Raw genomic sequence first — 16755 nt, forward strand, 5'->3', positions numbered from 1 at the left:
AATTTCACTTTATGCCACACAACTCTATCTGCACCCCTCTACTGCACCACTCTAGTCTACACCACTCTCCCTTAGTCTGTACTATTCTACTCTATGCCACTCCATTTTAGGCCATTGCGCTCTACTCTGCATCACTCTATGCCACTGTAATCTACTCTCCACCATTGCACTTGTTACTGCACTCTATGCCACTGTACTCTATGCCACTGCACTACACACCACTGCACTCTACTCTGCACCACTCTATGCACTGCACTGTATGAAACTGCACTCTACTCTGCACAACTCTATGCCACTGCACTTTACACCACTCTTATCTATGCCACCCTGCTCCACACCAATCTACTCCTACACCCAAACCCACTCTACTCTATACCACTGCACTATGTCACTCTGCTCTTCTCTGCACTACTCTACATCACTGCCCTGCAAGCCACTGCACTCCATGCCACTCTGCTCTTCTCTGCACCTCCGTATGCCTCTGCACTCTACAGCACTACATTCTATGCTGTTGCACCATTCGATGCCTCTATACCACTCAACTCTGCATCACTCTACTCTGCACCACTCTACTCTACAAGACTGCACTCTATGACACTCTTCCCTGCACCATTCTACTCTATGCCACTGCACTCTACACAACTGCACCCCACACCACTCTATGCCACTGCACTCTACTCTGCATTTTACACCACTCTACTTTGCACCACTCTACTCCACTGCACTTTATTCTGCACCACTATACTCTACACCACTGAAATTTACTCAGAACCACTGCACTGTGTGCAAATCTTATTTACTCTGCACCACTGCACTTTACACCTCAATAATCTACTCTGCACCACTCTACTCGATGTGACTGCACTTTACGCCACTCTATTTTACTCTGCAGCACTCCACTCTATGCCAATGTACTTAATGCAATTTCACTCTGTACCACACAACTCTATTTGCACCATTCTACTGTTCACCACTCTACTTTACTCTCCACCACTCTACTCTATGCCACTCCATTTAAGACCATTATGCTCTACTCTGTATCACTCTACGCCATTGTAATCTACTGTACACCATTGTACTCGTCACTGCACTCTATGCCACTGCACTCTACTCTACACCACTATATGCCACTGAACTGTATGAAACTGCACTCTGCTCTGCACAACTCTATGCTGTTGCATTCTTCTCTATGCCACTCTGCTCCACACTACTCAACTCTATGTGAATGTACTCAAACCCACTCTACGCTATGCAACTGCACTCTATGCAACTCTGCTCTTCTCTGCACTATTCTCCACCACGGCACCCCATGCCACTGCAATCCATGCCACTCTGCTCTTCTCTGCACTACTCTACACCACTGCACCCTATGCCACTGCACTCCATGCCACTCTGCTCTTCTCTGCACTTCTGTATGCCACTGCACTCTTCATCACTACAGTCTATGCTGTTGCACCACTCTATGCCTCTGTACCACTCATTGCTGCATCATTCTACTTTGCACCACTGCACTCTATGCCACTTGTCCCTGCACCCTTCTACTCTATGACACTGTACTCTTTTATGCACTGCGCACCACTCTATACCACTGAACTTCACTCTGCACCTCTGCACTTTACACCACTCTACTCGGCACTACTCTACTCAACTGCACTCTTCTGCATCACTACACTCTACACCACTCTAATTTACTCTGAACCACTGCACTGTATGCAACTCTTATCTACTCTGCACCACTGCACTTTACGCCTCCCTAATCTACTCTGTACCACTCTACTACATGCGACTGCACTGTACGCTACTCTGCACCACTCCACTCTACACCACTGTACTCTACGCCATTCCAATCTATGCCACATAACTCTTGTCTGCACCACTCTATCCTATGACATTCCATTTTAGGCCATTGGGCTCTACTCTACACCATTGTACACATCATTGCACTCTATGCCACTGTACTCTATGCCACTTTGCTCTTCCCTGCACCACACTGCCACTGCACTCCACACCACTGCACTCCTTGCCACTCTTCTCTTCTCTGCACCACTCTATGCCATTGTGCTCTAGGTCACTGCATTCGAATGCCGCTGCACTCGATGCCACACAGGTCTTCTCTGCACCACTCCATGTCACTGAACTCTACTCCACGCCACTCCAGTCCATGTCACCATTCGCTTCTTTACACCACTGATGCTACCCCACTACATTCTATGCTGCTGCACCACTCTATGCCTCTATGCCTCTGCACCACTCTACTCTCCACCACTACACTCTATGAGACTCTAGTCTGCACCACTGTACTCTATGCCAGTCAATTTTCTCTGCACCACTTTACTCTTCACCACTGCACTCTATGTCAGTGCACTCTATTCCACTGCACTCTACTGCACTCTACTCTGCCCCACTCTATACCTTCTCATGTAGTGCTACTCTATGCCAATCGACTCTATGCCACTGCACTCTATGCCAATATTCATCAATCTACGCCACTGCACTCTACACCACTGCAGTCCACGCCACTCTGCTCTCTCTATGCTACTCTATACCTATGCACTCTGTGCCATTGCACCCCTCTACACCACTCTGCTCTGAGCAACTTTACTTTATACCGCTCTACTCTATGCCACTCTACTATGTACCACTGTTGTCTACAGAACTGAACTTTACACCACTACACTCTATGCCTCTGCACCACTTTACACCTCAGCACTTCTCTACACCTCAGCACCACTCTACTCTGCACCACTTTGCACCACACTACTCTTGACCACTTTACTATATACCACCCTACTTTATGCCTCTCTACTCTATACTGCTGCTCTGTATGCCACTGCACTGTAAGCCACTGCACTCTACGCTGTGCAATTATACATCACTGCACTTTACGCCACTCTACTCTATGTCACTCTACTCAATGCCACTCGACTCTATGAGACTCCCTTAAAACCCACTCTACTCAATGCTACTGCACTCCATGCTACTCTGCTCTTTTCTGCACTAGTCCACATCCCTGTACTCTGTACCACTGTACTCCATGCCACTCAGCACTTCTCTGCATCACTCTATGCCGCTGCACTCTACACCATTATATTCTATGTTGCTGAACCACTACATGCCCCTGGACCACTCAACTCTGCATCACTCTACTCTGCACCTCTCTACTCTGTGCCACTGCACTCTATGCAACTGCACCCCACAGCATTCTTTACCACTGCATGATACTCGGCTCCTCTGCACTACACCACTCTACTTTGCACTACTCTACTCCACTGCAGTCTCTTCAGCACCCAGAACTCTAAACCACTCTAATCTACTCTTCCTCACTGCACTGTATGCAATTCTTATCTACTCTGCACCACTGTACTTTACGCCTCTCTGATCTACTCTGCACCCCTCTACTCCATGCAACTGCACTCTATGTCACTCTATTTTACTCTGCATCACTCCACTCTACGACACTGTACTCTATGCCATTGCACTTTACACCACACTACTCTACTCTGCACCACTCTACTCTATGCCACTCCATTTTAGGTCATTGCGCTCTACTCTGCACCACTCTTCACAACTGTACTCTACTCTACACCATTGTACTCTAAGTCACTGCACTTTCTGCCCTTTTCTCTTCTCTGCACCACTCTATGCCACTGCACTTCACTCCTGGCCACTGCACTCCATGCCTCTCTGCACCACTTCACACCATTGTACTCTACTTCACTGCACTCTATGCAATGCACTCCATGCCACTCTGCTCTTCATGCACCACTAGACACAACTGCACTCTATGCTACTGCACTGTTTGCCGCTACACCTCTCTATCAGCCTTATTCATGAAGCCGAAATCGGCTCGCAAAGGGCCAGATTCTGAGAATCTGGCCCTTTGCGAGTGCGATTTTTGCATTTGGGATTCATCATCCCAAATGCAAAAATCGCTAATTGCGATCTCGCAATTTTGAAAGGAATTACATTTAAGGAATCTCTATTTGAGATTCCTTAAATGCAATTCATCATCCAATTTTGTTTTGCGAATTCGCAATTTCTGGCTGCAAATTACCGCGAGGTCAGACCTCGTGGTAAATTGCGAAAACTCAGAAAAATGCTTTTAAATGCATTTTTCTGAGTTGCATGTTACACACACACATGTCCTTTGGACATGTGTGTGTGCAACACCTGTGTAAAATTTCATTTGAGGGGTACTACAGGGTGTCCTTTGGACACCCCTGGCACCCTTCAAATCGCTATCTTATTTGCGATTAGCTAATTGCTAATCGCAAATAAGGAATACTCCCCATTCATTCCTATGGGCCTTTTGGCCCATAGGAATGAATGGCGAGTTATTCCTTATTTGCGATTAGCAATTTGCTAATCGCAAATAAGGATTATGTAGGAATCGCATTTCTTTATGCAATTTCTACATGAATCCCGTTTTGCGAGTCCTTAATAGCGATTCGCTATGAATCGCTATTAGGGGCTCGCAAAACGGGAGAATGATGAATCAGGCTGTATGCTTCTCTACCACTCTACTCTGAACCACTCTACTTTGTACCTCTAAACTCTACACCATTCTACTCTGCAAAACTCTACTCTATGCCACTGCACTCTATGTCAGTCCACTCTAGTCTGCATCACTGCACTCTATGCCACTGAATTCAATGCCACTTCTCTCTACTCAGCCTCACTCTACACCGCTGCACTTTGCGCTAATCAATGCCTCGCTACTCTATGCCACTCTACTTCACCCCCTTCCACTCTATGCCTCTCCACTGGATGACACTATGAACTACTCTATGCCACTGCACTCCATGCCACCCTGCTCTTCTCTGCACTACTCTATGCCACTGCACGCTATGGCACTGCACCACTCTATGCCACGCCCCCACTCTGCACTGCTCTGCGCCACTTTACTCTACGCCACTCAACTCTATGCCACTCTACCCTATGCCACTGCTGTCTAGGTGACTGAACTCTACACCACTGCTCTCTACACTACTGTACTCTTTGCCACTCTTCTCTTCTCTGCAGCACTGCACTCTATGTCACTGCACTCTACGCTTTTGCACCACTCTACACCTCAGCAGCACTCTACTCGGCTCCACTTTACTATATGCCACACTATTCTGTATCACTCTACTCGGTGCCACTGCTCTATACGCCGCTGCACTACACATCACTGCACTAAACACCCCTGCAATCTACGCTGCACTACTCTATGCCACTGGGTTATACTCTGCACAACTCTACACCACTACAATTTACACCACTCTACTCTACTCCACTCTACTCCATGTTACTCAACTCCATGCCATTCCACTCAAAGCCATGCTACTCTACACCACTGGACTCTATGTCAATCTACTCTTCTCTGCATCTCCGAATGCCACAGTACGCTATGCCACTGCACTACACGCTACTGCACTCAACTCTTCACTACTCTATGCCACTCCGCTGTATGCCACTCCACTCTACTCTGCGCAACTCTACGCCACTGCACTTTATGTCACTTTACTCTACACCACTCTACTCCATGCCATTCTACTCTATGCCACTGCACTCAAACCCACTCTATTCTGTGCCACTGCACTCTATGCCACTCCGCTGTTCCCCTACACAACTCTACGCCACTGCACTTTATGGCACTCTACTCTATGCCACTCTACTCCATGTCACTCAACTCCATGCCACTACACTCAAACCCACTCTACACCCTGCTCTCTACACCACTGGACTCTATGTCAATCTACTCTTCTCTATACCACTCTATGCCACTGCATTACACACTACTGCACTCTACTCTTTACTACTCTATGCCACTCACTCTACTCAGCACAACTCTACGCCACTCTACTCTATACCACTCTACTTCATGCCATTCTACTCTATGCCACTGCACTCAAACCCACTCTACTCTGTGCCACTGAATTCCATGCCACACTGCTCTTCTCTGAACCGCTACACATCATTGTACTCTCCTTCACTGCACTCTATGCAAGCACTCCATGCCACTCCGCTCTTCTTTGCACCACTAGACAGAACTACACTCTATGCCACTGTACTGCATGCTGCTGCACCCCTCTATGCCCCTCTACCACTCTACTCTGAACCACTCTACTCTGTACCACTGAACTCTACACCCTTCTACTCTGCATCACTGTACTCTATGCCACTGCACTCTATGCCAGTCCACTCTTGTCTGCACCACTGCACTCTATGCCACTGAATTCAATGCCACTCCACTCTACTCAGCCCCACTCTAAGCCTCTGCCCTTTGCGCTACTCCATGGCACTCAACTCTATGTCACTCAACTTCACTCCACTGCACTCTATGCCACTCTGCTCTATGACACTATGCACCACTCTATGAAACTGCACTCCATGCCACTCTGCCATTCTCTGCACTACTCTATGCCACTGCACATTATGCCACTGCACCACTTTATGCCTCGGCCCCACTCTACACCTCTCTGTGCCACTTTACTCAATGCCACTCCACTCTATTCTACTCTACCCTATACCACTGCTGTCTAGGTCTCTGACCTATACACCACTGCACTCTACAATACTGAACTCTTTGCCAATCTTCTCTTCTATGAACCAGTGCACTCTATGCTTATGCATCACTGTACGCCTCTGCATCACTCTACTCGGCTCCATTTTACTATATGCAACACTATTCTGAATCACTCTACTCCATGTCACTGCTCTCTATGCCACTGCACTCTAACCACTGCACTAAATACCACTGCACTCTATGCTGCACTACTCTATGCCACTGCACTCTACTATGCACAACTCTATGCCACTGCATTTACACCACTCTACTCTATGCCACTCTACTCCATGTCACTCACCTCCATGCCACTACACTCAAACCCACTCTACTCTATGCCACTGCACTCTACACCTCTGGACTCTATGTCAATCTACTCTTCTCTACACCACTCTATGCCACTGCACTCTATGCCACTGAACTACACACTACCGCACTCTACTCTTCACTACTCTATGCCACTGCACTGCATGCCACTGCACTCTACTCTGCACAACTCTACACCACTGCACTTTATACCACTCTACTCTACATCACGCTGCTCCATGCCATTCTACTCTATACCACTGCACTCAAACCCACTCTACTCTGTGCCAGTGCACTCGATGCCACTCCACTGTTCCCCTGCACTACTCTACATCACTGCACTCCAAGCCACTTTGCTCTTTTCTGCACCACTCTACACTGCTGCACTCTACTCCACTGCACTCCATGCTGCTGCACCACCCAATGCCACTATATCACTCAACTCTCCATCTCCATACTCTGCACCACTGCACTCTATGCAACTGCACCCCACACTTCTATACAACACTGTACTCTACTCTGCACCTCTGTACTTTATGCCACTCTACTCTGCACTACTCTACTCCATTGCACTCTATTCTGTGCCACTGCACTGTGTGCCTCTCTAAACTACTCTGCACCACTCTATTCCATGCAACTGCACTCTACACCACTCTTTTTTACTCTGCACCACTCCACTTTACGCCACTGTACTCTATGCCATTGCACTCTATGTTGCATTATTCTACTCTTCACCACTCTACTCTACACCACTCTTCTCTACTCTGCACCACTCTACTCTACATCACTGGCCTCTAGGCCATTGTGCTCTACTCTGCATCACTCTATGCCATTGTACTTTACTCTACACCATTGTACTCTACACAATTGCACTGTGTGCCACTGCAATCTATGCCACTCTGCGCTTCTCTGCACTCTATGCCACTGCACTTATGCTGCCGCCACACTCTAAAATGTAACACTGTATACTGCACCATTCTACTCCACTGCACTCTGTTCTGCACCACTGCACTCTATGCTGTTACCACACTCTATGTGTCTGTACCACTCTACTCTGCATTACCCTTCTCTGCACCACTCTAAAACGTGCCACTGTATACTACACCATTCTACTCTGCACCACTCTATTCTACACCACTGCACTCTAAGCCAGTTCACACATCTTTGCACCATTTTACTCTATGCCACTGCACTCTATGCCAATGCAACCACACTACCCTAAACCACTGCACCCATGCCATCGCACCACTTCACTCTACTCTGCACCACTGCACTTTACGCCTCGCTACTCTACACCACTCTACTCCACAGCACTCTGTTCTGCACCACTGCACTCTATGCTGCTGCCACACTCTATGCATCTGTACCACTCTACTCTGCATCACCATACTCTGCACCACTCTAAAATGTGCCACTGTATACTACACCATTCTACTCTGCACCACTCTACTCTACACCACTGCACTCTAAGCCAGTCCACTCATCTTTGCACCATTTTACTCTATGCCACTGCACTCTATGCCAATGCACCCATACTACCCTAAACCACTGCACCCACGCCATTGCACCACTTCGCTCTACTCTGCACCACACTACTCCACTGCACTCTATGCCACTCTAATCCACTGTGCATCGCTGTACAGTATGCCACTGTAATCTATTCTACACCACTGTATTTTAAGTCTCTCTAATCTACTCAGCACCATGCTACTCCATGTGGCTATACTCTACCCCACTCTTCTTTACTCTGCACCACTCCTCTCTACACCACTGTACTCTACGCCATTGCACTCTACGCCACACCACTCTACTCTTTAGCACTCTGCTCCTCACCACTCTAGTCTACACCACTCTACTCCACTCTGCATCACTCTACTCTATTCCACTGCAGTCTAGGCCATTTGGCTCTACTCTGCACCACACAACGCCATTGCACTCTACTCTACACCATTGTACTCTATGCCACTACACTCTTTGCCACTCAGCTCTTCTCTGCACCACTACACCACTGCACTCCATGCTGCTTCACTCCACACCACTCTGCTCTTCTCTGCACCACTCTATGCCACAGCACTCTATTCTGCACCACTGCACTATACGCTACTGCACTGTACTCTGCAACCCTCTATGCCACTGCACTCTGTGCCACTGCACTCTACTCTACACAACTCTATGCCACTGCACTTTATATCACGCTACTCGAGGCCACTCTACTCCAGCCACTCTTTTCTATGCCACTGCACTCATACCCACTCTATGTTATGCCACTGCACTCTATGCCACTCTGCTCTTCTCTGCTCTACACCACTGCACTCCAAGCAATACACTCCATGACCCTCTGCTCTACTCTGCACCACTCTACGCCACTGAACTTTATGCTGCTGCACCACTCTATGCCTTTTTACCACTCTACTGTGCATCAGTCTACTCTGTACCACTCTACTCTGCACCACTGCACTTTAGGCCACTCTACTCTGTGCCACTGTACTTTCTGGCACTGCGCCCTAGGCCAGTACACTCTTCTTAGCACCATTCTACTGTATGCCACTAACCTCTATGCCACTGCACCCCACACCACTCTGCACCACTTCGCTCTACTCTGCACCACTGCACTTTACGCCTCTCTACTCTGCATTACTCTACTCCACTGCACTCTGTTCTGCGCCATTGCACTCTATGCCACTCTAATCCACTCTGCATCGCTACATGGTTTGCCACTCTAATCTATTCTACATCACTGCATTTTAAATCTCTCTAATCTACTCTGCACCACTCTACTCCATGTGACTGCACTCTACGCCACTCTACTTTACTCTACACCACTCCTCTCTACACCATTGTACACAACACCATTGCACTGTACGCAACACTGATGTATTCTTCACCACTCTCCTCTTCACCACTCTAGTCTACACCCCTCTACTCTACTCTGCATCACTCTACTCTATTCAACTACACTCTAGGACATTGCGCTCTACTCCGCACCACTCTACGCTGCCATTACACTCTACTCTACACCATTGTACTCTATGCCACTCACTCTTTGCCACTCTGCACTACTTTGTACTACTCTACGCCATTTCACTCCACTCCATGAGCCTCTACTGTTCTCTGCACCAGTTTACGCCACTGTATTCTACTTTAAATCATTGTACTCTGCGTCACTGCACTCTATGTCACTCTAATCTACTCTGCATCACTCTACTCTATGCCACTGCACTCTACACCACTCTACTCTGCTCATCTGCACTCTTTGCTATTGCCCTCTACACCACCACACTCTGTGCCACTGCAGTCTACACCACTGCACCCTATAGCACAGCACTCTACACCGCTGCACTCTACTCTACTGCAGTGTCCACCACACTACTCTGCACCATTTTACTCTAAGCCACTGTACTGTACGCTACTGTACTCTATGCCACTGCACTCTACACCATTCTATTCTTCACCATTTATGCTCTATGCCACTGCACTGTACACTACTCTACCCCACTGCATTCTATGCCATTCTATTCTCCACCACTGCACTCTACCCCAGCTCACTATATTCCACTCTACTCTGCACCACTGCACTCTACCTGAATGCCCCCTATGCCACTTCACTCTATGCCATTCCACTCTACACTACTCCATGCCACTCTATGCCACTTCACTTTACGCCACTCTACTCTATGCCACTCTACGCCACTCCACTCAACTCCACTCCACTCCACAGTGCTACTCTACCCCACTCCACACAGTGCCACTCTATGCCCTTCTACTCTGTGCCCCTCTACTCTACCCTCCTTTACTCTACCTCCTTTACTCTATGTCCCTCTACTCTATGCCACTCCAAGCCACTCTACTCCATCCTACGCCAATCCACACCACTCTACATCATGCCATTCCGCTCCACTCCATAGTAGTCTAACCCACTCCAATCTAAAACACTCTAATCTGCTCATATCTACTCTATGCCAATCCACTCTACGCCACTGCACTCTACAGAACTCTACTCCACGTAGTCCACTCTACTCTACTATAGGCAACATCACTCTACTCTATGCAATTCCACTCTATACCATTCCTCTGTATGCCACTCTAAGCAACTGTACTCCATGCCACTTCACCCCATTCCTCTACTCTAATTCACTCCACCCTGCTGTACAACAATGGCAAAAAACATAGACAAAGCCAACAGCTCTCGCATAGGCGAATCCTCTGTTTTTGCCAACTGCTTGTTACTGTTGATTTCACTGATATTAAACTACCACAAACATTTCCTGCAGCAAACACAAATAAATGCAGTCTCCCATACCTTGTGAAATCCCTTCATAGCAAGTCGTCTTTACAAGACCAAATCTGGCCGGATTTGCAAATGCGGTACAAAAGGGGGTAGTTTTTAAATGTGGGCCACTTTTATTGCCATCTGTTTCGCTATCGGGGCCACTTTTATATTGGGGCGCAGGCGCATTTTTATGCCAGTCCGACCCTGATTTTCAACAAACCACACTAATTCTGATATGACATGGCCTGTCTGTTGTTTGTGGAGGCGGAAACTTACTTGATTGCAGTGAGGGAGGCAGTGTAAACTTTCTAGTAGTATGAGAAAACCAGCGAATGAGAAAGGGTGGATAGTAACACTTTCTGGGAAGGGTTATTTCCGCCTGCATAAAAGACTAAGATAATGAGAGCTTGCAGAGATAAGCTAAGGTTATTTAGTCAGGTAAGTTAAATATTATAGAACGAAAGAGAAGGTTTCCAGGAAGGTTGCACTGGACCAAGGGTTGGGCAGGACGGAAGAAAAATATGGCATGTCAGAATATAGTACAGAAAAACACTGCCTGGCATAAATATTGTGTCTTACAGTATCGTTTACAAAAAATTCATCCCAGTGGGTGTACATTTGCTACAGTGGGTTGATACTTTTGTAAACAATATTTGGGATACAATATTCATGTTAGATGATATTCTTACAGCTTTTTTTTGGTGCTACACCTTGTAACTAAATCCAGGACTGAAAAGTAGTTACAATACAATACCTTATTCTCATTGGCAATAAAGGCATGCGATGGTGTGAAGAATGGACAGCTCGACCACCAACTCAAAAGTAGGGTGAACAGCAATCATGAGTTGGAAGCTAAAATACACAGATATATAAGACAGGTGAAGTTAAATAACTGTCAAATATCGTTTTCATGGTTATTGTAAAACCTGCCTCCGCCTCAGTAAGGTAAGCCTTTTACAACAGGCTGCCTGCCTTTGAGTTTTCCACCTTACCTCCTAAGGAGGCCTCTGGAGAGAGGAGCAGTTGCCGCGTCCTCGATCTGGGCACGGGCAGCCTTAGGCATGTGCAAGCTGTGCACCTGCACTGGGCCACCAAACCCCAGGGGCCACCACGCCAATATATATCCTTAATATATTAATCCTTTGAGGATGGATACCTATTTGCGTGGCGGCCCCTGGCAGGGATTTAGCAGCCTCCTGCTCTGTTCCACTTCCAAACACCCTGATCCCCCCGCCCCCCTCTTCACCGGCCTCCGCGCTCCGCCCGGATCCCCTCTTTCAGGGCGCCCTACCTACGCTCTCTGCCCAGGGCCGCCATGAGCCTCGAGCCGCCCCTGATCTGGGGCTTTATGGAGGGGGCGGATGGCACTGTTACAGCTTATGCCAGATGTCTGATGGGCAAAGGGCTGGTGCACTCTTCACCAGCAGCCTAAGCGAGAAGAAGCATTCACCACCGCTGCTGACAGGTGATCCCACCCGCCCATCCCACCATTTAAGGGGTAAGAGAGATCCAATTCGGGCTGGCACAAAAAAAAGGTGTTAGAGCCAGATAGGGGAAGGGGGTGTTAAAGGGACATTTTTCTGTTTATTACAAGGATAAACTGTTATGCTTTTGTGTTTTATCGTATTTGTTTATATAGCGTTGGTTGTCTCAAAGAGGGAGGGGCGGGGCAGAAAAATGTCAGATAAGGCAAGCTAATAAAGATAAGGCCACTGAGTTAGGGATGTTGAAGATTATTGAACAAACAAGAATGCTGCAGTGAAGGCAGCACAGCCCTGAAGGATTGGCAGGCTGGTTTCAAAGAAAGCGTTAGAAAGAAGTTACAATACAACCGCCAATTCAGGTTGAAGGCAGGTACGTGAGGTGACCAGATAGGTCCAACTCCGACTCAGAAGCATGGTAGCCGAAGGTTTTCCTCTTTGCGAGGCAAGTGAATCAAGGACCTTCTCCTCACGGAAGTGTGGGGCATTTACCCGCTGGGCTTCAGGTTTAAAGAACTTCTGCAGAGGGTCTTTGAGCCAACTCTTCATTTGCCATGGAGTAGTGGCGTAGAAAGGAAGCCATGGACCCTACTGCTAGAAACATAGGCCCCCTGACCACTGGCATGGTACTAAAATATAGCAATCCTTAGTTTTCAGATAGTCCAAAGGCCGTTTCCTCGCTGAAGGCTGGTTGATGGGTGGTCATGTCGCTGGTAGCCGTTGTGTCACTGACACTAGTGCATGTATCCGTTTATTTAGCGAGGGAGACATAGCTGCCTTTAAACTGCTAAAGGTCTATTATTACCTCCTCACAAAGGTCTGGAGCCCCAGGAGCATCCCTTCTCTGAGACAGGTTGTGAGGTACCACTCTCCGGAGACTCAAGAGCATCCCTTCTCTGAGACAGGTTGTGAGGTACCACTCTCTGGAGCCCCAAGAGCATCCCTTCTCTGAGACAGGTCGTGAGGGACCACTCTCTGGAGCCCCTAGAGCATCCCTTCTCTGAGACGAAGTACCGCTCTCTGGAGCCCCAAGAGCATCCCTTCTCTGAGACGGGTCATGAGGTACCGCTCTCTGGAGCCCCAAGAGCGTCCCTTCTCTGAGACGGGTCATGAGGTACCACTCTCTGGAGCACTAAGAGCATCCCTTCACTGAGACATGTCGTGAGGTATCACTCTCTGGGGTCCCAAGAGCATCCCTTCTCTGAGACGGGTCATGAGGTACCACTCTCTGGAGCACTAAGAGCATCCCTTCACTGAGACAGGGCGTGAGGTATCACTCTCTGGATCCCCAGGAGCATCCCTTCTCTGAGACTGGTTGTGAGGTACCACTCTCTGGAGGCCCAAGAGCATCCCTTCTCTGAGACGGGTCGTTAAGGTACCACTCACTGGAGCCCCAAGAGCATCCCTTCTCTGAGATGAGGTACCATTCTCTGGAGGCCCAAGAGCATCCCTTCTCTGAGACAGGTCGTGAGGGACCACTCTCTGGAGCCCCTAGAGCATCCCTTCTCTGAGACGAAGTACCGCTCTCTGGAGCCCCAAGAGCATCCCTTCTCTGAGACGGGTCATGAGGTACCACTCTCTGGAGCACTAAGAGCATCCCTTCACTGAGACAGGTCGTGAGGTATCACTCTCTGGGGTCCCAAGAGCATCCCTTTTCTGAGACTGGTTGTGAGGTACCACTCTCTGGAGGCCCAAGAGCATCCCTTCTCTGAGATGAGGTACCACTCTCTGGAGGCCCAAGAGCATCCCTTCTCTGAGACAGGTCGTGAGGGACCACTCTCTGGAGCCCCTAGAGCATCCCTTCTCTGAGACGAAGTACCGCTCTCTGGAGCCCCAAGAGCATCCCTTCTCTGAGACGGGTCATGAGGTACCACTCTCTGGAGCACTAAGAGCATCCCTTCACTGAGACAGGGCGTGAGGTATCACTCTCTGGATCCCCAGGAGCATCCCTTTTCTGAGACTGGTTGTGAGGTACCACTCTCTGGAGGCCCAAGAGCATCCCTTCTCTGAGACGGGTCGTTAAGGTACCACTCACTGGAGCCCCAAGAGCATCCCTTCTCTGAGATGAGGTACCACTCTCTGGAGGCCCAAGAGCATCCCTTCTCTGAGACAGGTCGTGAGGGACCACTCTCTGGAGCCCCTAGAGCATCCCTTCCCCGAGACGAGGTACCGCTCTCTGGAGCCCCAAGAGCATCCCTTCTCTGAGACGGGTCGTGAGGTACCACTCTCTGGAGCACCAAGATCATCTCTTCACTGAGACAGGTCGTGAGGTACCACTCTCTGGGGTCTCAAGAGCATCCCTTCACTGAGACAGGGCATGAGGTACCACTCTCTGGAGCCACAAGAGCATCCCTTCTCTGAGACGGGTCGTGAGGTACCACTATCTGAAGCCCGAAGAGCATCCCTTCTCTGAGACGGGTCGTGAGGTACCACTCTCAGGAGCCCCAAGAGCAGCCCTTCTCTGAGACGAGTCGTGAGGTACCACTTTCTGGAGACCCAAGAGCATCCCTTCTCTTAGATGAGGTACCACTCTCTGGGGTCCCAAGAGCATCCCTTCACTGAGACAGGGCATGAGGTACCACTCTGTGGAGCCCCAAGAGCATCCCTTCTCTGAGACGGGTCTTGAGGTACCACTACCTGAAGCCCCAAGAGCATCCCTTCTCTGAGACGGGTCGTGAGGTACCACTCTCAGGAGCCCCAAGGGCATCCCTTCTCTGAGACGAGTCGTGAGGTACCACTCTCTGGACCCCCAAGAGCATCCCTTCTCTGAGACGAGGTACCACTCTCTGGGGTCCCAAGAGCGTCCCTTCACTGAGACGGGCGTGAGGTACCACTCTCTGGAGCCCCGAAAGCCTCCCTTCTCTGAGACGGGTCGTGAGGTACCACTCTCTGGAGCCACAAGAGCATCCCATCTCTGAGACGGATCATGAGGTACCACTCTCTGGAGCCCCAAGAGCATCCCTTCTCTGCGACGAGGTACCACTCTCTGGAGCCCAATGAGCATCCCTTCTCTGAGACGGGTCGTGAGGTACCACTCTCTGGAGCACCAAGAGCATCCCTTCACTGAGACAGGTCGTGAGGTATCACTCTCTGGGGACCCAAGAGCATCCCTTCACTGACACAGGGCGTGAGGTACCACTCTCTGGAGCCCCAAGAGCATCCCTTATCTGAGACGGGTCATGAGGTACCACTCTCTGGAGCACCAGGAGCATCCCTTCTCTGAGACGGGTCATGAGGTACTGCTCTCTAGAGCCCCAAGAGCATCCATTCTCTGAGACGGGTCATGAGGTACCACTCTCTGGAGCACCAGGAGCATCCCTTCTCTGAGACGGGTCATGAGGTACCACTCTCTGGAGCCCCAAGAGCATCCCTTCTCTGAGACGGGTCGTGAGGTACTGCTCTCTAGAGCCCCAAGAGCATCCCTTATCTGAGACGGGTCATGAGGTACCACTCTCTGGAGCACCAGGAGCATCCCTTCTCTGAGACGGGTCATGAGGTACCACTCTCTGGAGCCCCAAGAGCATCCCTTCTCTGAGACGGGTCGTGAGGTACTGCTCTCTAGAGCCCCAAGAGCATCCATTCTCTGAGATGAGGTACCACTCTCTGGAGCCCATAGAGCAACTCTTCTCTGAGACGGGTCGTCATGTACCACTCCCTGGAGCCCTAAGAGCATCCCTTCTCTGAGATGAGGTACCACTCTCTGGTGCCCCAAGAGCATCCCTTCTCCGAGACAGGTCGTGAGGTATCACTCTCTGGAGCCCCAAGAGCATCCCCTCTCTGACACAGGTCATGAGGTACCACTCTCTGGAGACCCAAGAGCATCCCTTCTCTGAGACGGGTCGTGAGGTACCACTCTCAGGAGCCCCAAGAGCATCCCTTCTCTGAGACGAGTCGTGAGGTACCACTCTCTGGAGCCCCAGGAGCATCCCTTCTCTGAGACGAGGTACCACTCTCTGGGGTCCCAAGAGCGTCCCTTCACTGAGACAGGCGTGAGGTACCACTCTCTGGAGCCCCGAAAGCCTCCCTTCTCTGAGACGGGTCGTGAGGTACCACTCTCTGGAGCCCCAAGAGCATCCCTTCTTTGAGACGAGGTACCACTCTCTGGAGCCCAAAGAGCATCCCTTCTCTGAGACGGGTCGTGAGGTGCCACT

General features: G+C 49.5%; 1 protein-coding gene across 3 annotated transcripts in view; it reads left to right on the top strand.

Moving 5' to 3' along the window:
- The first annotated feature begins 12504 nt into the window (after nucleotides 1–12504).
- Nucleotides 12505–16755, top strand: part of DNASE1L2 (deoxyribonuclease 1 like 2) — a 76766-nt gene continuing 72515 nt past the window's right edge. For all 3 annotated transcript variants that reach the window (XM_086939836.1, XM_086939837.1, XM_086939838.1), the window contains exon 1: nucleotides 12505–12621. The gene's annotated coding sequence lies outside the window, so the exon portion shown is untranslated. The remainder of the gene's footprint in view (nucleotides 12622–16755) is intronic.

The sequence above is a fragment of the Lissotriton vulgaris genome, chromosome 10 (assembly GCF_964263255.1).
Source record: "Lissotriton vulgaris chromosome 10, aLisVul1.2, whole genome shotgun sequence".
Classification (NCBI taxonomy): domain Eukaryota; kingdom Metazoa; phylum Chordata; class Amphibia; order Caudata; family Salamandridae; genus Lissotriton; species Lissotriton vulgaris.